Raw genomic sequence first — 21,980 nt, 5'->3', positions numbered from 1 at the left:
GTCATTCTTTGCTCTATCAGATGTTCTATCAGATGAATCTTGGCGTGAAAAGAACTTTACTGATCAAGAAAAAGCTGATCAACTTATGCCTGCTAATAACCCAGTCAAATTTTCCAATCTTTACTATGAACTAAAGGTTTCGATCTTTGCGGAAACACGGCACCTCTACTTGGAAAGGATGCTCACCAAATACCAACCGAATTAAGGAAGTGCACTGAAGATCAGATCAAACAGAGACGTTGGGTGTTTCTGGATAGAGATCTAACAGAGGTAAACGTATCATGGGTCTGTGAGTTCTATTGTAACTATTATAGGACGACCCTTGATGCAGTGCAGCTTAGGAGAAAGCAGATCTTAGTCACAGAGGAGGAGATAGAGGATATCCTCCACTTCCAGCCTAAAATAGATGATACATATGGTTTTCAGAAGGCCAAAGAGTCTATTAGATTCATGAGTTTTGATTGGGATGCTGTCCGGCGTACCATAACCATTGATCCTGATGTTTCGTGGGCTATGGGAAAGTCAAAGGTAACTCCACGGGGTATAAAGATTATTTATCTCAATGATGAGGCTAGGCTGTGGCAACAGATACTAAGTAATTATGTTATGCCTAGTACTCACGAGTCAGAAGTGCCAGCAGCCATAATCATCCTTATTTGGTGCGTCATGGAAGGAAATGACCTATACCATCCAAGGCTCATCATAAAGTACATGTCTAGAGTTCATGTCAGAGGCACCCTGCCATTTCCTTATTTGATCACCCAGATGGCTTGTCGCGCTGAGGTGCCTTGGGAGCTAGAGGATGAGAGACCATCGATTGCCGACTGCAAGAAGGTTATTCCGCACGGCAAGCGGTTCGGACCTCTAGGCCTCAGACCACCTACTACTACTACTACCTCTACTGATGCAGCCACATCCTCAGTAGCACCTTCAGCTCCTGCAGCACCACCTGCTTCCACAGCACCATCATCCGCTTCTCATCCAGTCTACCATCTTGTGCACCGCCTTTTTGAGCACCTTGATCAAATAAAGCGCCACAATCAACGGCGTTTTGAGCAGTCTGAGCGTCGCAATAAGCGATGCTATTCACATCTGAAGCTGATTGTGACGTCAGGGCATACTGACATCCCCTCTGAGCCTGACACACCCTCGGAGCACTCTGAGGATGAGGAGGAGGATGATGAGCAGGAGGAGACCCAGCAGGAGGTGACTCAGCCTGAGCAGCCTGTAGAGCCACAAGCACCTCCACAGCCACAGCAGACAGAGTGGTGCATGAAAATTATTTCACACTATGTAATTCCGCATAACTAACCAGCAAGTGCACTGGGTCGTCCAAGTAATACCTTACGTGAGTAAGGGTCGATCCCACGGAGATTGTTGGCTTGAAGCAAGCTATGGTTATTTTGTTATTCTTAGTCAGGATATCAATTATAATTATCAGTTTGAATTACGAAAGAATAAAAGAGTATGAAATAAATACTTATTATGCAGTATTGGAGAATATGTTGGGGTTTTGGAGATGCTTTGTCTTCTGAATTTCATCTTTTCTCTTGTATTCCTCTTCCCTCATGCATGCAAAAGTGCAAAGTTCCTTCCATGGCAAGCTGTGTGTTGGTGGATCACCGTTGTCAATGGCTACCATCCGTCCTCTCAGTGAAAAGGGTCCACGTGCGCTATCACTACACGGCTAATCATCTGTCGGTTCCCACTCATGCTGGAATAGGATCCATTGATCCTTTTGCGTCTGTCACTACGCCCAACACTTGCGAGTTTGAAGCTCGTCACAGCCATCCAATCCCAGAATCCTACTCAGAATACCACAGACAAGGTTTAGACTTTCCGGATTCTCATGAATGCCGCCATCAATCTAGCTTATACCACAAAGATTCTGATTAAGGAATCTAAGAGATACTCATTCAATCTAGTGTAAAACGGAGGTGGTTGTCAGGCACATGTTCATGGATTGAGGAAGGTGATGAGTGTCACGGATCATCACCTTCTCATAATTAAGCGTGAATGAATATCTTAGATAGGAACACGCATGTTTGAATAGAAAATATAAATACTTGCATTAATTCATCGAGACGCTGTAGAGCTCCTCACCCCCAACAATGGGGTTTAGAGACTCATGTTGCCAAAAGGTACAAATTTCAGATCTAAAATGTCCAGAGATGCAAAATAAATCTCTAAAAGTTGTTTAAATACTAAACTAGTAACCTAAGTTTACAGAAAATGAGTAAACTATGATAGATAGTGCAGAAATCCACTTCTGGGGCCCACTTGGTATTTGCTGGGGCTGAGACTTAAGCTTCTCATGTGCCTGGGCTGTTTTGGGCGTTCAACGCCAGGTTGTAACCTGTTTCTGGCGTTGAACTCCAACTTGTAACTTATTTCTGGCGCTGGACGCCAGACTGCAACATGGAACTGGCGTTGAACGCCAGTTTATGTCGTCTATCCTTGAGCAAAGTATAGACTATTATATATTTCTGGAAAGCCCTGGATGTTTACTTTCCAACGCAATTAGAAGCGCGCCAATTGGACTTCTGTAGCTCCAGAAAATCCATTCCGAGTGCAGAGAGGTCAGAATCCAACAACATCAGCAGTCCTTTTTCAGCCTAAATAAGATTTTTGGTCAGCTCCGTCAATTTCAGCTAGAAAATACCTGAAATTACAAAAAAATACACAAACTCATAGTAAAGTCCAAAAATATGAATTTTTCCTAGAAACTAATGAGAATATGCTAAAAACTTAACTAAAACATCCTAAAAACTACCTGAAATTAACCCCAAAAAGCGTATAAAATATCCGCTCATCACAACACCAAACTTAAACTGTTGCTTGTCCCCAAGCAACTAAACAAATAAAATAGAATACAAATAAGTCATGAAGCAATAATATCTCAGAGTTTTTGAGTGAAGCTCAGATTCTAATTAAATGAGTGGGACTAGTAGCTTTTTGCTTCCGAACAGTTTTGGCATCTCACTTTATCCATTGAAGCTCAGAATGATTGGCATCTATAGGAACTTAGAATTCAGATAGTGTTATTGATTCTCCTAGTTCAGTATGTTGATTCTTGAACACAACTACTTTTATGAGTCTTGGCCGTGGCCCTAAGCACTTTGTTTTCCAGTATTACCACCGGATACATAAATGCCACAAACACATAATTGGGTGAACTTTTTCAGATTGTGACTCAGCTTTGCTAAAGTCTCCAATTAGAGGTGTCCAGGGTTTTTAAGCACACTCTTCTTTTTGCTTTGGATCTTGACTTTAACCGCTCAGTCTCAAGTTTTCACTTGACACCTTCACGCCACAAGCACATGGTTAGGGACAGCTTGGTTTAGCCGCTTAGACCAGGATTTGATTCCCTTAGGCCCTCATATCCATTGATGCTCAAAGCCTTGGATCCTTTTTATTACCCTTGCCTTTTGGTTTTAAGGGCTATTGGCTTTTTCTGCTTGCTTTTTTTCTCTCTCTTTTTTTTTGCAAGCTTTGTATTCACTGCTTTTTCTTGCTTCAAGAATCATTTTTATGATTTTTCAGATTATCAATAACATGTCTCATGTTCACCATTCTTTCAAGAGTCAACATATTTAACATTCAAGAACATCAAATTCCAAAGACATATGCTCTGTTCAGGCATTCATTCAGAAGGCAGAAAGCATTGCCACCACATGTAAATAATTAGAATTTCTTTTATTAAAACTCGAAAAATATTGCCTCCTTATTCTAAAAAAAATATTCTATTTTATTCATATTTAATGATGATGAGAAAAATAAATTATAGCTTGATTGGAGATAAAATAACTACTAACTACTACTATAACTTCTATGGTAAAACTCAAATAAGAACAATTATCACAAAGTTAAGGCTAAGATTAGAACTCAACAACCTTGAATTTGGGATGTGGATGTTCCTCTAGTCTGTGGGGTGTTTGGTCCTTCAAGAGATAACTTCTGACGCTTCAGTTCCTTTAAGTCACGCCCTTGCTCTTCTTGTTCCCTGAGCAGTTTGCAGAGCATACTGTTTTGATTTTGCTATTCTTCCTTTATTTGGTCCATAGATTCTTGTAACTTGGTAACAGATGCTTCAAGCTGTTCCCAATATTCAAATTGAGGGACTTCCGGGAGAAATTCTTGTGCCCTCCTCTTGATGGGGTCATCCTGCACTTGTTGTTTTTCCATTGTGGTTTTAGTGATTGGTTGCTCCACTGAGATGTACTCCGTTATTCCCATCCTTACTCCAGCATCTTTGCAGAGCATAGAGATTAGGCTTGGATAAGCCAACCTGGCATCTTTGGAGTTCTTGTTTGCAAGTATGTAAAATTCAGATGGAATCAGTTGATGAACTTCCACTTCTTTTCCCAACATAATGCAATGGATCATCACTTCTCTTTTAATGGTGACTTCAGAACGGTTGCTAGTGGGCAATATAGAACGCCCAATGAAGTCCATCCATCCTCTGGCGACTGGTTTGAGATCTTCTCTCTTGAGTTGATTTGGGACACCCTTGCTGCTGGTGGTCCACCTGGCTCCAAGGATGCATATATCCTCTAGAATCTTATCCAGGCCCTTGTTTGTTCTCATCATTCTCCTATTGAAGGAGTCTGGGTCATCTTTCAGCTGAGGTAGCTTAAAGATCTCCCTGATTTTGTCAGGGTGAATGTGAATAATCTTTCCTCTGACCATAGTCCGATAGTCATAGAGGACAGTTCCAGATATTCTCTGCATGTCTGTTTGCCACAGATTAGTGTAGAACTCCTGAACCATATTCCTTCCCACTTTTGTTTTAGGATTGGCTAGGACTTCCCAGTTCCTGTTTCGAATCTGCTCTTGGATCTCCGGATATTCATCTTCTTTCAGATCGAACTTGACTTCTGGGATCACTGATATTAGATCCATTATTTTGTAGTAATGGTCTGAATGTTCTTTGGTTAAGAACTTCCCTTGATTCCAAAGTGGTTTTGAAATACTCTCTTTCTTGCCTCTTAGAGTGGGTTGTTTTCCTTTAGGAGCCATGATCTTAGTGGGTATAATTTAGTGATCACGGATAAACACACCAAACTTAGAGGTTTGCTTGTCCTCAAGCAAAAGAAAAGAAAAGAGAGGGATAGAAGGAGAGCTAGTGTCGAATGGTGGATGAGAGGAGGGAGGCCGAATGTGGATTTAAAAGGGAGGGGGTGGGTTTTCGAAAATTTTAAAAAGATAAGATAGAAGATATTATTTATAAAAAATAAGTATGATATGAAAATATGTGATTTAAAATTGAAAAGATATGAAAGATATTTGAAAAAGATAAATTTGGATTTTGAAAAAGATAATGTGGAGATTTGAAAAAGATATTGATAAGTTGAAAAGATTTTAGAAGGAAAAGAGATAGATTTGTTTTGGAAAATTTGAAAAAGAGTTGGATTGGATTGAAAAAGAATTTGTGTTTATGGATTAAGATACATTTGATATTTTTAAAGTAGGGTTTTTAGAAATTAGGGTTTTTAGAAATTAGGGTTTGTAACATGTTTATGCAAGAAATCAGGAATTGAAACATGAAAATTAAAAAAATAAAAAATGTGAAATAAAAACGAATTTACCTCCTCCCCACCATCCTGGCGTTAAACGCCCAAATGCTGCATGTTTTGGGCGTTTAACGCCCAAATGCTGTTTCTCCTGGGCGTTCAACGCCTAGCTGTTGCTTCTTTCTGGCGTTTAACGCCCAGTTGTGCCTCTTACTGGCGTTTTTTGGCCAGTGAGCTCTTTCTCTCTGTTTTTTGTGCTGAATCCTTCTGTAACCCTGTGAACTTATGCAATTGACTCTTTACCTTATTAACAATGAACTTTATATAAACAAATAAAATCAAGAATAGGGAAAAATAACAGAAAAAGTTTTCCCAATGGCTGGGTTGCCTCCCAGCAAGCGCTTTTTTATTGTCTTTAGCTGAACTTTGCTGAGCTTTTAATCTAGCTTCAGCCTTGAGCACTCTTGCTCAACATTGCCTTCAAGATAGTGTTTGATTCTCTGTCCATTAACAATGAACTTCTTATCAGAATCAGTGTCTTGAAGCTCCACATAACCATATGGTGATACACTTGTAATCACATATGGTCCCCTCCACCGGGATTTTAGTTTCCCAGGGAATAGCCTGAGCCTAGAGTTAAACAACAGAACCTTTTATCCTGGTTCAAAGACTCTTGATGACAGCTTTCTGTCATGCCATCTTTTTGATTTTTCCTTATAAAGCTTGGCATTTTCGAAAGCAGTGAGTCTAAATTCCTCTAGCTCATTGAGCTGGAGCAATCTTTTTTCTCCGGCTAATTTGGCATCAAAGTTCAGGAATCTGGTTGCCCAGTAGGCCTTATGTTCCAGTTCTATGGGCAGATGACAGGCCTTACCATATACAAGCTGGTATGGAGAGGTCCCTATAGGAGTTTTAAATGCTGTTTTGTAAGCCCACAGAGCATCATCCAAGCCTCTTGCCCAATCATTTCTACGGGTACTTACAGTCCGTTCTAGGATTCTTTTTAGTTCTCTATTAGAAACTCTAGCTTGCCCATTTGTCTGTGGATGATATGGAGTGGCCACCTTGTGGCTAATCCCATACCGGACCATGGCAGAGTAACGCTGTTTGTTGCAGAAGTGAGTGTTCCCATCACTGATTAGTACTCTAGGGACACCAAACCTGCTGAACATATGTTTCTGGAGGAACTTCAGCACTGTCATAGTATCATTAGCGGGTGTGGCAATGGCCTCTACCCATTTTGATACATAATCGACTACCACCAGAATATAAGTGTTTGAGTATGATGGTGGAAAAGGTCCCATAAAGTCGATTCCCCATACATCAAACAACTCAATCTCCAAGATCTCTTGTTGAGGCATGGCGTAACCATGAGGAAGATTACCAGCTCTTTGGCAGCTGTCACAGTTACGTATAAACTCTCGAGAATCTCTATATAGGGTAGGCTAGTAGAAGCCACATTGGAGGACCTTGGTGGCTATTCGCTCACCTCCGAAATGGCCTCCATATTGTGATCCATGGCAATGCCATAAGATCCTTTGTGCTTCTTCTCTAGGCACACACCTACGGATTATTCCGTCTGCACATCTCTTAAAGAGATAGGGTTCATCCCACAAGTAGTACTTTGCATCAGTAATTAATTTTTTCTTTTGTTGCCTGCTGTACTCCTTGGGTATGAACCTTGCAGCCTTATAGTTTGCAATGTCTGCAAACCATGGTGTTTCCTGAATGGCAAACAAATGCTCATCCGGAAAGGTCTCAGAGATTTTAAGAGAGAGGAAGGACGTCCCTTCTACTGGCTCTATCCGGGACAGATGATCGGCCACTTGGTTCTCTGTTCCTTTTCTGTCTCTTATTTCTATATCAAACTCTTGCAGAAGCAACACCCATCTTATGAGCCTGGGTTTTGAATCCTGCTTTGTGAGTAGATATTTAAGAGCAGCATGGTCAGTGTACACAATCACTTTTGATCCTACTAAGTATGATCTAAACTTGTCAATGGCATAGACCACTGTAAGTAATTCCTTTTCTGTGATTGTGCAATTTTTCTGGGCATCATTTAAAACACGGCTAGCATAATAAATGACATGCAGAAGCTTGTCATGCCTCTACCCCAGTACTGCACCAATGGCATGATCACTGGCATCACACATTAATTCAAATGGTAATGTCCAGTCTGGTGCAGAGATAACTGGTGCTGTGACCAGCTTAGCTTTCAGAGTTTCAAACACCTGCAGGCACTCTGTGTCAAACACAAATGGCGTGTCAGCAGCTAGCAGGTTACTTAGAGGTTTTGCAATTTTTGAAAAATCCTTTATAAACCTCCTATAGAATCCTGCATGCCCCAGAAAGCTTCTGATTGCCTTAACATTGGCAGGTGGTGGTGATTTTTCAATTACTTCTATTTTAGCTTGATCCACCTCTATTCCCTTGTTTGAAATTTTATGTCCAAGGACAATCCCTTTAGTCACCATAAAGTGACACTTTTCCCAGTTTAAAACCAGGTTGGTCTCTTGGCATCTTTTCAAAACCAGTGTCAGGTGATCAAGACAGGAGCTGAATGAGTCTCCATATACTGAGAAGTCATCCATGAAGACTTCCAAAAATTTTTCCACCATATCAGAGAAAATAGAGAGCATGCATCTCTGAAAGGTTGCAGGCGCATTACACAGCCCAAATGGCATCCTTCTGTAAGCAAACACTCCAGATGGACATGTGAATACTGTTTTCTCTTGATCCTGGAAATCTACTGTAATTTGGTTGTAGCCTGAATAGCCATCCAAAAAACAGTAATAATCATGACCTGCTAGTCTTTCTAGCATCTGGTCTATGAATGGTAAAGGAAAATGATCCTTTCTGGTGGCTGTATTGAGCCTTCTGTAGTCAATACACATGCGCCACCCTGTAACTGTTCTTGTAGGAACCAGTTCATTTTTTTCATTATGAACCACTGTCATGCCTCCCTTTTTAGGGACAACTTGGACAGGGCTCACCCAGGGGCTATCAAAAATAGGATAAATAATCACAGCCTCCAGTAATTTGGTGACCTCTTTCTGCACCACTTCCTTCATGGCTGGATTTAGCCGCCTCTGTGGTTGAACCACTGGCTTAGCATTGTCCTCCAATAAGATCTTGTGCATGCATCTAGCTGGGCTTATGCCCTTAAGGTCACCTATGGACCACCCAAGAGCTGTCTTGTGTGTCCTTAGCACTTGAATTAGTGCTTCCTCTTCCTATGGATTTAAAGCAGAGCTTATGATCACTGGAAAAGTGTCACCTTCTCCCAGAAATGCATATTTCAGGGATGGTGGTAATGGCTTGAGCTCAGGTTTAGGAGGTGTTTTCTCTTCTTGAGAAAGTTTCAGAAGTTCTTTCAATTCTTCTGAATCCTTCAAATCAGGCTGAACATTCTTAAAGATGTCTTCCAGCTCTGATTCGAGACTCTCAGCCATGTTGATCTCCTCTACCAAAGAGTCAATAAGATCAACTTTCATGCAGTCTTTTGGTGTGTCTGGATGCTGCATGGCATTGACAGCATTCAACTTAAACTCATCCTCATTGACTCTCAGGGTGACTTCCCCCTTTTGGACATCAATAAGAGTTCGTCCAGTTGCTAGGAAAGGTCTTCCTAGGATGAGAGTAGCACTCTTGTGCTCCTCCATTTCCAGCACTACAAAGTCAGTGGGAAAGGCGAATGGCCCAACCCTGACAATCATGTCCTCAATCACGCTTGATGGGTATTTAATGGAGCCATCAGCAAGTTGCAGACATATCCGGGTTGGTTTGACTTCTTTAGTTAAACCAAGCTTTCTGATAGTGGATACAGGTATTAGATTGATGCTTGCTCCAAGATCACATAAAGCTGTCTTGGTGCAATTACCCTCTAGTGTGCATGGTATCAGAAAGCTCCTGGGATCCTTAAGCTTTTCTGGGAAGCTTTTCAGAATGACTGCACTACATTCTTCAGTGAGGAGAACTCTTTCAATTTCTCTCCAATCCTTCTTATGACTCAAGATCTCTTTCATGAACTTGGCATAAGAAGGTATTTGCTCAAGTGCCTCTGCAAACAGAATCTTTATTTCAAGAGTTCGAAGATAGTCTTCAAAGCGAGCAAATTGCTTATCCTACTCCTCTTTGTGGAGTTTTTGAGGATAAGGCATCTTGGCTTTATATTCCTCAACCTTAGTTCCTGCAGGTTTACTTCCTACAGAGGTGGTTGGAGAAGCCTTTTTAGAGGGGTTGTTATCAGCACTGGTGTGTGTCTGATCCCTCACTGGCATTTGATTGCCAGAGTCAGAAGCTGGAGTGGCGTTGGACGCCAACTCCTTACTTGTTCCTGGCGTTTGAACGCCAGAACTGTGCTTCTTTTGGGCGTTCAACGCCAATTCCTTGCTTGTTTCTGGCGTTGAACGCCAGGACTGAGCATGGTTTGGGCGTTCAACGCCAGCTTTCCACCCAATTTCTGGCGTTTGATTGCTAGAATTATTCCTCTCCGGGCTCTTACTGTCCTCAGATGGATTTTGGGTAGTTTGCTCATTTCTTGGCTTCCTGCTACCTTGAGGTGGGGTATCTAATGTTTTCCCACTTCTCAATTGAACTGCTTGGCACTCTTCTGTTATTTGTTTTGACAGCTGCTGCTTTGTTTGCTTTAATTGTACTTCCATATTTATATTAGCCATTCTTGTCTTTTGTAGTCTCTCTTTGAATTCGGCTAACTGTTTTGTTAGAAAATCCAATTGCTGATTGAATTCAGTAGCTTGTTCTGCAGGACTCAGTTCAGCAGTCACTGTTCTAGCCTCTTCTTTCATAAAAGGTTCACTCCTTAGGTACAGATGCTGATTTCTGAAAACTGTATCAATGAGCTCTTGAGCTTCTTCAATTATCTTTCTCATGTGGATAGATCCACCAGCTGAGTAATCTAGAGAAATCTGAGCTCTTTCTGTAAGCCCATAATAGAAAATGTCTAACTGAACCCACTCTGAAAACATTTCAGAGGGGCATTTTCTTAGCATCTCTCTGTATCTCTTCCAAGCATCATAAAAAGATTCATTATCTCCTTGTTTAAAGCCTTGGATGTCCAGCCTTAGCTGTGTCATCCTTTTTGGAGGGAAATATTGATTCAGAAATTTTTTTGACAGCTGTTTCCATGTCCTTATGCTAGCCTTAGGTTGGTTATTTAACCACCTCTTAGCTTGGTCTTTTACAGCGAATGGAAACTGTAATAGTCTGTAGACATCCTGATCTACTTCCTTATCATGGACTGTGTCAGCAATTTGTAAAAAATGTGCTAGAAACTCTATAGGTTCTTCCTGTGGAAGACCGGAATACTGGCAACTTTGCTGCACCATGATAATGAGCTGAGGATTCAACTCAAAGCTACTGACTCCAATGGAAGGTATACTGATACTACTCCCATATGAAGCAGTAGTGGGGTTAGCATATGACCCCAGAGTCCTTCTGGACTGTTCATTTCCACTTAGATCCATGATGGAGAAAGGGAGATGATGTAAAATAAAAAAAATATTTTTGTTTATCTATTTATTTATTTAGAAAATAAAATAAATTAAAATAAAATGAATAAAAATGGGTGAAGATTTTCGAAAAATGAAGAGAGAGAGAAAAAAATTGTTAGGAAGTTTTGAAAAAGATATGATTGAAAGGATTTGGTTGGTAAAGATATGATTTGAAAAAGATATGATTTTTAAATTTGATGACTAATTTAATGCTAATTTTTCAAAAATTATGAGTGGAATGAAGAAAAGATATTTTTTTTTGAATTTTATGATGAAAGAGAAAAACACACAAAAGACACACAACTTAAAATTTTTAGATCTAATGCTCCTTGTTTTCGAAAATTTTGGAGGAAAAACACCAAGGAACACCAAACTTAAAAATTTTAAGATTAAAACACAAGGAAGACTCAAGAACACTTTGAAGAATCACAAGAACAACAAGAACATGAAGGTAGAACACCAAACTTAAAATTTTTAGAAAACCAAAATAAAATTTTCAAAAACCAAAGAAAAATCAACAAGAAAACACCAAACTTAAAGTTTGGCACAAGATTTAATAGAAAAATTATTTTTGAAAGAGGAATTTAAAAAGAAGATACCCAATTACCAAGAACATAGACCAACGCTCTAGCCAATTGGGCAGTAAATGTAACACTTGTTTTGAAGAAGTATTTTTAATAACTAAGAATAAAATTTTTTTTTTGAAAACTAATGTTTTGAAAAGGCACACGAAAAACAAGAAGAGAAATAGAACAGGAAAAACTAAAGATCAAACAATGAAAAATAAATAAGAACAACTTGAAGATGAAGGAAGAACAAAGAAAACAAATTTCGAAAATTTTAAAAGAAAATTTTTTTCCTAATCTAAGCAACAAAATAAACCGTCAGTTGTCCAAACTTGAACAATCCCCGGCAACGGCGCTAAAAACTTGGTGCACGAAAATTATTTCACACTATGTAATTCCGCACAACTAACCAGCAAGTGCACTGGGTCGTCCAAGTAATACCTTACGTGAGTAAGGGTCGATCCCACGGAGATTGTTGGCTTGAAGCAAGCTATGATTATTTTGTTATTCTTAGTCAGGATATCAATTATAATTATCAGTTTGAATTACGAAAGAATAAAAGAGTATGAAATAAATACTTATTATGCAGTAATGGAGAATATGTTGGGATTTTGGAGATGCTTTGTCTTCTGAATTTCAGCTTTTCTCTTGTATTCCTCTTCCCTCATGCATGCAAAAGTGCAAAGTTCCTTCCATGGCAAGCTGTGTGTTGGTGGATCACCGTTGTCAATGACTACCATCCGTCCTCTCAGTGAAAAGGGTCCACGTGCGCTGTCACTACACGGCTAATCATCTGTCGGTTCCCACTCATGCTGGAATAGGATCAATTGATCCTTTTGTATCTGTCACTACGCCCAACACTCGCGAGTTTGAAGCTCGTCACAGCCATCCCATCCCAGAATCCTACTCGGAATACCACAGACAAGGTTTAGACTTTCTGGATTCTCATGAATGCCGCCATCAATCTAGCTTATACCACAAAGATTCTGATTAAGGAATCTAAGAGATACTCATTCAATCTGGTGTAGAACGGAGGTGGTTGTCAGACACACGTTCATGGATTGAGGAAGGTGATGAGTGTCACGGATCATCACCTTCTCTATAATTAAGCGCGAATGAATATCTTAGATAGGAACACGCATGTTTGAATGGAAAATAGAAATACTTGCATTAATTCATCGAGATGCTGCAGAGCTCCTCACCCCCAACAATGGGGTTTAGAGACTCATGCTACCAAAAGGTACAAATTTCAGATCTAAAATGTCCAGAGATGCAAAATAAATCTCTAAAAGTTATTTAAATACTAAACTAGTAACCTAGGTTTACAGAAAATGAGTAAACTATGATAGATAGTGCAGAAATCCACTTCTGGGGCCCACTTGGTGTTTGCTGGGGCTGAGACTTAAGCTTCTCACGTGCCTGGGCTGTTTTGGGCATTCAACGCCAGGTTGTAACCTGTTTCTGGTGTTGAACTCCAACTTGTAACTTGTTTCTGGCGCTGGACGCTAGACTGCAACATATAACTGGCATTGAACGCCAGTTTACGTCATCTATCCTTGAGCAAAGTATAAACTATTATATATTTCCGGAAAGCCCTGGATGTCTACTTTCCAACGCAATTAGAAGCGCGCCAATTGGACTTCTGTAGCTCCAGAAAATCTATTTTGAGTGCAGAGAGGTCAGAATCCAACAGCATCAGCAGTCCTTTTTCAGCCCGAATCAGATTTTTGCTCAGCTCCCTCAATTTCAGCCAGAAAATACCTGAAATTACAGAAAAATATACAAACTCATAGTAAAGTCCAGAAATATGAATTTTTCCTAGAAACTAATGAGAATATACTAAAAACTTAACTAAAACATCCTAAAAACTACCTGAAATTAACCCCAAAAAGCGTAACAGAGCCAGCGGCACACCCTTCAGTAGGCGATGATCCTTCACACCCAACTTGACTGAGAGCATCGAGGACGATGCTGTGCTTTAAGTGTGGAGAGGTCGCCGTCTTCGGCAGATTATATTTTGGTGAACCATTACAGACTTTTGTTCTATTTTGCATTATTTTGTATTTTGCTTTATTTTATTTCATTTTTCTTTTAGTAATTGCACATTTCTATTTTATTGTACTTCTGTTTATTTTACTTTGTTGCATTTTACACTTCGGGCTTGTATATATCTTAGATATTTAGCTTGAATTGCACTTTTAGTCTATTAGTTGTGTTGTGGAAAAACATGGATTATTAAGTTTAGTTTACCCTTTTGGCATATGAGAAATTGATTTGATTGAAAATAGGGATAAACTAAAAACTTTTAGCTTTTCATAATCACAACATCTCATTTAGCATATATATATAATAATAAATGTTGGTCATTTGATGAAATTTTCAAGGAATGTATCTTTTTCTTAGAAAAGGCATTTAAGATTCACATTGATTTGAGTTAAAACCTTTTTTGTAACTTGCACGATATATATATAATTGGAATATAGTTTTTGAGCTAAGAACACACAACCTGTGAGTTTTTGAGCTTAAATGCATTGTTAAATTATTTAACCATGATTTTTATTCTTGTGTGTTTCTTCTCTATGATTGTAATCTTTGGTTTGTTCCATTCTATATGTCTATTATTTAGTGTATTTGCATGCATACATATGATTGAGGCCATTAAATTGTTATTAGCTCACTTATCCCAAATAGCCTACCATTTCAATTACCATTGTTTGCCACTTTGAGCCTTTTAATCCCCATTTTGTTCTTTATATTACCACATCACTAGCCTTAAGCGAAAAAAAATAATTAATTACCTAATTTGAATCTTTGGTCAACTTAAGATAGTGTGTTAACTAAGTGTGGGGAAATGTAGGAACCTGGGTAATGGGAATGTGTTATATTTCTACTTTATTTGAATATTGGGAATTTGGGTACATACTCATGTGAGACCAGAAAAACCATATGCATTGATATTGTATGTTTTCTTTAATGTTCATCAAAGATTTTTTTATTACAATATAAATAAATAATTAAATAAATAAGGGACAAAAGTACCCCAATGTTAAGTTTAAATAAAAGATCAATGCATATGTGGTGAAATTAAAGAAAATTTGATATATGAGTATGTGAAATATAAAAAAGTGTGGTTTTGAGTAGCTAGGCATGATTTTAGAATTACATAGAGAGAGTGTGTGTGTGTTAGGTGAGAGCTTAGGTTAGTCAAGGATTTATATTATAGCTCACTTGGCCATACATATATCCTCACCCTTAACTTAGCCCCATTACAACCTTGAAAAGCCCTCATGATATTTGCATTTGTACACTGAATAATTGTTGATTGGTTAGATGAAGAACAAAGTTTTAGAAAGCATGATTAGAAGAGATTTGAGTGGTTTACCCCAAACACTTAAGTGATTAGAGTGCATATACAAATCCAGTGAGGGTTCAATTGCTCATTTCTATATGTCTATATTTGATAATTGCTTGTCTTGCAAGTTTGTGAACTCTTTTGATTAACTCAACTCAATTGTGAATGTGTTTTGTATGATTGACTTAGCCCTTGATTGTGCATATATGATTTCTTGGAAATTTGACTCAATTTGACCACATGTATGCTTATATATATATATATATAGTAATTAGAATAGCATGATGCATGTAGGTGGCTCACATATATATAGGTTGCATTGCATAAGTTCCACCATTCTGCCTTCACTCTTCTAGTTCTCTTGAGCTTAGCATGAGGACATGCTAATGTTTAAGTGTGGAGAGATTGATAAACCGCTATTTTATAGTTTATTTTGTATTGAATTGAGCAGATCTTATCCATTATTCTCGTACTTATGCATATGAATTGCGTGTTTCACATTTTCCTTCCTAATTCTGTGATATAGTTGAAAACATGTTTCCTGGGCCTTTAAACTGTCAATTTTAATTACCCTTTATTACCATTCGATGCTGTGATCTGTGTGTTAAGTGTTTTCAGGCTTTACAGGGCAGGAATGGCTTAGAGGATGGAAAAGAAACATGCAAAAGTGGAAGGAACGGAAGAAAATGAAGTTCTGAGAAGCTGGCAGCGACGCGTACACGTGACTGACGCGTACGCGTGCCAAGGATTTTTTCCAAACGACGCGTATGCGTGACCTACGCGTACACGTGACACGCGCCACATGCAGAAATTGCAGAAGCGCTGGGGTCAATTTCTGGGCTACATTTGGGCCTAGTTCCAAACCCGAAAATACAAAATAGAGGCTGCAGAGTGGGGGAATCATTCATTCACATAATTTTAGGTTTTAGATGTAGTTTTCTAGAGAGAGAGAGGCTATCTCCTCTCTCTAGGTTTTAGGATTTTAGGTTTAGCTTTTCTTAATCTCAGATTTCTACTTTGCTTTAATTTAGTTTTCTTATACTCTTATTTGTTCTAGTCCTTTAGTTTACTTATTTCTCTTATTGATTTGTTTATTTATCCACTTTGGTTTATGAACTCCATGTTAGATTGAATTTCTTATTTAATGCAATTTGAGGTATTTCATATTTATGATTGCTTTCTTCAATTTATGTTATTGGTGCTTTCAATTGGTTGTTTGGATTTTATTATCTCTTATTGCTTTTCTATGTTTTTATGTTGTATCTTCCAAGTGTTTGACAAAATTCTTGGTTGGATTTTAGTATAGATTTCTCTCCTTTTGGCTTTGGTTGAGTAATTGGAGACTCTTGAGTTATCAAACTCCTTTGTTGATTGATAATTGAAATTTTCTAGTTGATTTGGATCCCTCTAAAGCTAGTCTTTCCTTAGGAGTTGACTAGGACTTGAGGAATCAAATTGATTTATTCACTTGACTTTCCTTCATAGTTAAAGGTTAACTAAGTGGTAGCAATGGATAATTCTCATCACAATTGATAAGGATAGCTAGGATAGGACTTCTAATTCTCATGCCTTGCTAAGAGCTTTATTAGTTATTAGTTTAATTCTTGCAATTTACTTTCCTGTTCCTTATTTCAAAAACCCAAAAAGATACTTTCCCATAACCAATAATAACTACACTTCCCTGCAATTCCTTGAGAGATGACCCGAGGTTTAAATACTTTGGTTTATTTTTATTGGGTTTGTTACTTGTGACAACCAAATTTTTGTATGAAAGGATTCTTTGTTAGTTTAGAAACTATACTTGCAATGAAGTTTCATTTTTGAATTTCTTGACCGTCAAAAATTCGTTCATCAAAATGGCGCCGTGCCGGGGAGTTGCAACAGTGTGTTAAATTATTGGTTGATGTAAATATTTTTAATTTTTTATATTTGCATATTTTATTTTATTTTATTACCATGAGCTATATGTTTCTTTCATTGAATGACGCGTTCACTACCTGATCCGAGCTTAGCCGCATTTGATCCTAAAATTGAAAGAACTATTTCACGTATTAGGCAAGCTTGGCGTCGGTTAGCCTCTGAGGGAGGTGAAGTGGTTACTACCAATTCACCAGTCTTATCTGAAGGTGAATCTGAAGTGCCATTTGAGGAAGAAACAAGCTCCTCTTCCACTGATTCTGTTGATTTACGCGCAAGTAATATGGCAGAGCCCAGAAGGATTACTCTCCAGGAAGCAGGAGCTCCGAACTTTACACTACAACCATATCAAGCGCGACACCCAAATCGGGCTACAGATTTTGAACTGAAGACTGCGCTAATCAATCTACTGCCTAAGTTTCATTGCTTACCTGCTCAAGAGCCTATCAAGCACCTCAGAGATTTTTAGACAGCCTGCTCAACTACTAGGCGTTATGGTGCAGATGAAACTACTATTTGGTTATATGCCTTTCCGTTTTCCCTTGAGGGAAAGGCAAGGGAGTGGTTCTACACTCAACCTGAAGACGTTGTTACTATTTGGGATTTGCTCAGAAGGGAATTCCTGGACAAATACTTTCCAGATGAAGTTACAGATAGACTGAGGAAAGAAATTTTCTGCATTATCCAAGGCGAATCAGAGACTCTTTATGAGTATTGGGAACACTTTAGGAATCTCCTAGACTCATGTCCCACCACAAGATTGACCAGTTGGTGTTGATTAGCTATTTCACACAAGGCATGCAGCCACAAGACAAGACTACATTAGATGCTGCGAGTAATGGCTCTCTGAAGAAGTACAAGACGGTGACAGAAGTGTGGCAACTGATCACCGATCTAGCTGAGTCTACCCATAATGCAAAACACCGGAACAACCATCCCAAGGCTATTGCGGAGGTTTCCTCTAGTAGTGAGACTGCTGCTCTCACACAGACTCTGGAAGAGATGACCAACATACTGAAGTAACTACAGATGAATCAACAACAACCTCAGCCTCCCCCACAACAACAGTGTCAACAGTTGGTTCCTCGGAGAGTGTACGGAATATGTGCCTGCTATACTCATTACATTGATGAGTGTCTGCAGCTCCAATAAGAAGACAACACCTTGGCAGCTACCCATAATTTCTACGACCTCCCGAATCAAGGATACTATCAACAAGGCAGCAATTATAACCAAGGAGGGAACTACAATCAAGGTTGGCAAGATAAATCCAACCAAGGATGGAGAGACAATTCCTACCAGGGGTGGAGAGATAATTCCAACCAAGGATGGAGGGACAACTACAACCGAGGAGGCAGAGACAACGGAGGAAATCAAAGGTGGAACAACAACAACAGACAGCAGAACTAAAACCAGCCTTATCGAGCACCTCACCAAAGGCAGTCCCAAGCGCCTCAAAACAACCAACAGCAGGCCCCTCAAATTACTTACCCCCATTCTTCTTCTAATGATGAGATGCTTCGCTCTCTTGTGCAAGGACAACAAGACATTCAGAATATGATTAACTCTTCTATAAATGGTCTTAGCTCCACTATACAAGCTCTCCTCTCCCGGATGGAATCCTTAACTACCCCCAACAATCAACCTTCAAGTTCCAGTGCACTTTCTTCTCAAACTTTACCCAACCCCAAAGGTGTAATCAATGCCATTACTTTGAGGTCCAGAACCACACTGCAAGAGAGGAGTCATGAGGAGCCAAGCTCAAGGGAAGACATTCAAGTTAAAGAGGAGGATGAAGTCCAAGACATGGTTGAAGAAGAAGCTGCTCAACCAGGGAATGGAGCACCAAAAGAAGATGAAGTTACAAGAGAAGCCATTCCCATTCCATTTCCACATCTTGCTAGGAAATTCAGAAAGCAGATAGAGCTAGACCCCAAGATAGTGGAGATCTTCAAAAAGGTTGAGGTAACAATTCCCCTTTTTGATGCCATTCGCCAGGTACCTAAGTATGCTAAGTTTCTAAAAGATTTATGCATGAATAAAGATAAATTACATGATTTAGAAACTATTCCTCTAGGTGGCTCTATTTCTGCTTTAATGGGTGATATACCAAAAAAATGTAGTGATCCGGGTCCATGCATGGTTACTATTACTATAGAGGGTGTACACTTTTCTGACTACATGTGTGATTTAGGAAAATGTGTGAGTATTATGCCATTATCTGTATATGATGCTTTGAGGCTCCCTCCCTTAAAAAGGTCGGCAGCACGTTTTGTTTTGGCAGATAAAAGCATAATCTCGGTGGTAGGAATCACTGAGGACGTGTTGGTGAGCATTAAGGGGCTCACATTCCCAATTGACTTCTGTATCTTGGAGATGTCCCCTAATGACTCAGGAAGACCATCATCCATCCTGCTTGGAAGACCATTTCTGAAGACTTCAAAGTTCAAATTGGATGCTTTCTCAGGAACTTACTCTTTTGAAATAGATGGCAGAGCAGTGAGCTTCAACCTGGATGAAGCAATGAAGCACCCCCCGAAAGATCATTCCATCTTCCAGTGTGACATCATTGATGAGGCTGTAACTGCAGTCTGATAAACCCCAATTTTTTGGTTTATCTTGTGCTTAATTTAGGGGATTTTATCAACTTTTTTCACATTTATTCAATGAAATAGCATGGTTTTGTAATTCTCCCTAAATTTGTGCTTAAGTGTGAAAATATGCTTTTTAGGCCTTAAAATAGCTAAATTTAATTCATTTTATTTCCATTCGATGTCTTGATATGTTTGTTAAGTGATTTCAGGTTTAGATGGCAAAGATTGGATTGAAGGAATGAAAGAAATGCATGTAAAGTGGGAGAACTCATGAAGAAATGAAGGAATCGCAAGGCTATCAATCCTGACCTCTTTGCACTTAATCGATCATCACTTGAGCTACAGAGGTCCAATGAGGTGGTTCTAGTTGCGCTGGAAAGCTAACATCTGGAGCTTTAAAATAATATAAAATTTGCTATGGTTTCCTGGCGTGTAGGGATGCGCATGTGTGCATCACGCACACATGTTACAGGACCAGCGTGGACCATTTTGGGAAAAACGTGGCCAGTGATTTCTGAAGCATTTTGGGCCCAATCCAACTCATTTATGATGCTATTGAACCCAAGAATTGAAGGGGGGATGAACCAAGTAGTCATAATTGAGTTTTTATCATGTTTTAGGGTAGAATTCTCGAGAGAGAGAGGCTCTCTCCTCTCTCTAGATTTATGGTAGAAATTAGGGTAAAGTTAGGTATCTCTTTCAATTCTTGTTTTGATTTTAATTCTCATTATATTTTAGTGTTCTATTGTTTTAATCTTCTTAGTTCCTCTTGTTAATTTCTTATTTTGCTCTCTTTTGTGTTGATGAACCATTCTTGGATCTTGATTTTCTTTTAATGCAATTTTATGTTTCCATGTTTCTTTTATGTTGATCTTGATTGTTATTGTTGATTTCTTGCTTATGTTAGTTATAGGTTTTATTAATTTTTATATTTTGTGATGTTTACTTTTCTTGCACTCTAGGTGTTTGATAAAATATTTTCTCTAGTTTTTGAGTAGTTTTCTTTACTTTTGGCCTAGGCTAAGGGGATTGAGTGACCTTGAGTCATTGGGTCTTAATGAATTGGTGATTTGAGAATCCTATGTGGTCAATTTGATAACCATTGACTCTATCCTACTACTAAGTTAATTAGTAGCTAGGTTAGGACTTATGGATTGATGTTGATCAAGCCTATTTGACGTACTTAATGCTTTGAGGTAGACATTATACTTACTTCAAGCATAGGAGTAGACTTAATGGGTTGGCCCCTCATAATTATCAATGTATGGTTTGTAGACAAGGATGGTGATCTCAATTACCTATGTCTAGCCAAGAGTTCTTTTCTTTATTTTATTAGTTCTTGTTGTTTACTTGCTTGCTTTTAAATTTCTTTGCCAATTATAAATCAAACCCCCTTGCATCTTCATAGCCAATAATTGATCACTTTATTACAATTCTTTGTGAGACGACCCGAGGTTTAAATACTTCGGTTAATTCTTGTTGGGGTTTGTACTTGTGACAAAACCAAATTTTTTGATTGGGTGAGTTGTTTGTTGGTTTGGAGTTATGCTTACAACGAAGTTCTTGTTTTTATAAGAGAAATTCTAGACCATCGAGCAAATTTCACTCATCACAGTCCACCAAGAAGAAGTAAAAGAGATGCACATGGAGCAAGGTGCAAGTGTGGGGAAACCCTATGAACAAGATGAAGACACCTTGCCACCTTCACTAGATCCAGATGATCAAGTACCCATCCATGAGCAAAAAATGAAATTGAAGCCCCTTCCACCCCACCTCAAGTATGCTTACTGATGAGGAATTTATAACCACAAACTAACCGGCAAGTGCACCGGGTCGTACCAAGTAATACCTCAGGTGAGTGAGGGTCGATCCCACGAGGATTGATGGACTAAGCAACAATGGTTGATTAATTTACTTAGTTAGACAAACAGAAAAGAGTGTTTTGGTATTCAAAAGCACTAAACAATAATTCAGAAATTTAATAAAGCAAGCAGTAAACAGGTTGTGAAATATATATGGAGAAACAGCTAAGGCTTCAGAGTTATCTATTTTATGGATTGACTTTTCTTACTAACTATTTTAATCAAGCAAGATTCAATTCATGGCAAACTATATGTGACTAAGCCCTAATTCCTTAGACCTTCTTAGTCTACTCTAACTTTCATCAACCGCCAATTCCTTGGTCACTTAATTCCAATTAGAGGGTGAAGTTCAATTCTAGTTATATGCCACAGAAACTCTAATTACCCAAATATAAAAGGATTATATGTCACGTATCTTGTTAAGTCCAGATAATTAAAATTTAGGAGAATATGTTTTCAAGCTGTTGTTCAAGTAAAGAGCTTTTCCAAGTTATACAAGAACTCAATTAGAAAGAGGGTCATACTTCCGTTCCACCCAATTTTATAAGATAAAGAACGAAAACAATTCTTGAAATAGAAATCAATACATGAATTAAAATAGAAAAATAATAGTATCAATCCATATAATAGACAGAGCTCCTAACCTTAACAATGGAGGTTTAG

Source organism: Arachis hypogaea, chromosome 11 (assembly GCF_003086295.3).
Source record: "Arachis hypogaea cultivar Tifrunner chromosome 11, arahy.Tifrunner.gnm2.J5K5, whole genome shotgun sequence".
Classification (NCBI taxonomy): Eukaryota; Viridiplantae; Streptophyta; class Magnoliopsida; order Fabales; family Fabaceae; genus Arachis; species Arachis hypogaea.
The sequence above is the reverse complement of the archived record's forward strand: the minus strand, read 5'-3'. Positions refer to the sequence as shown.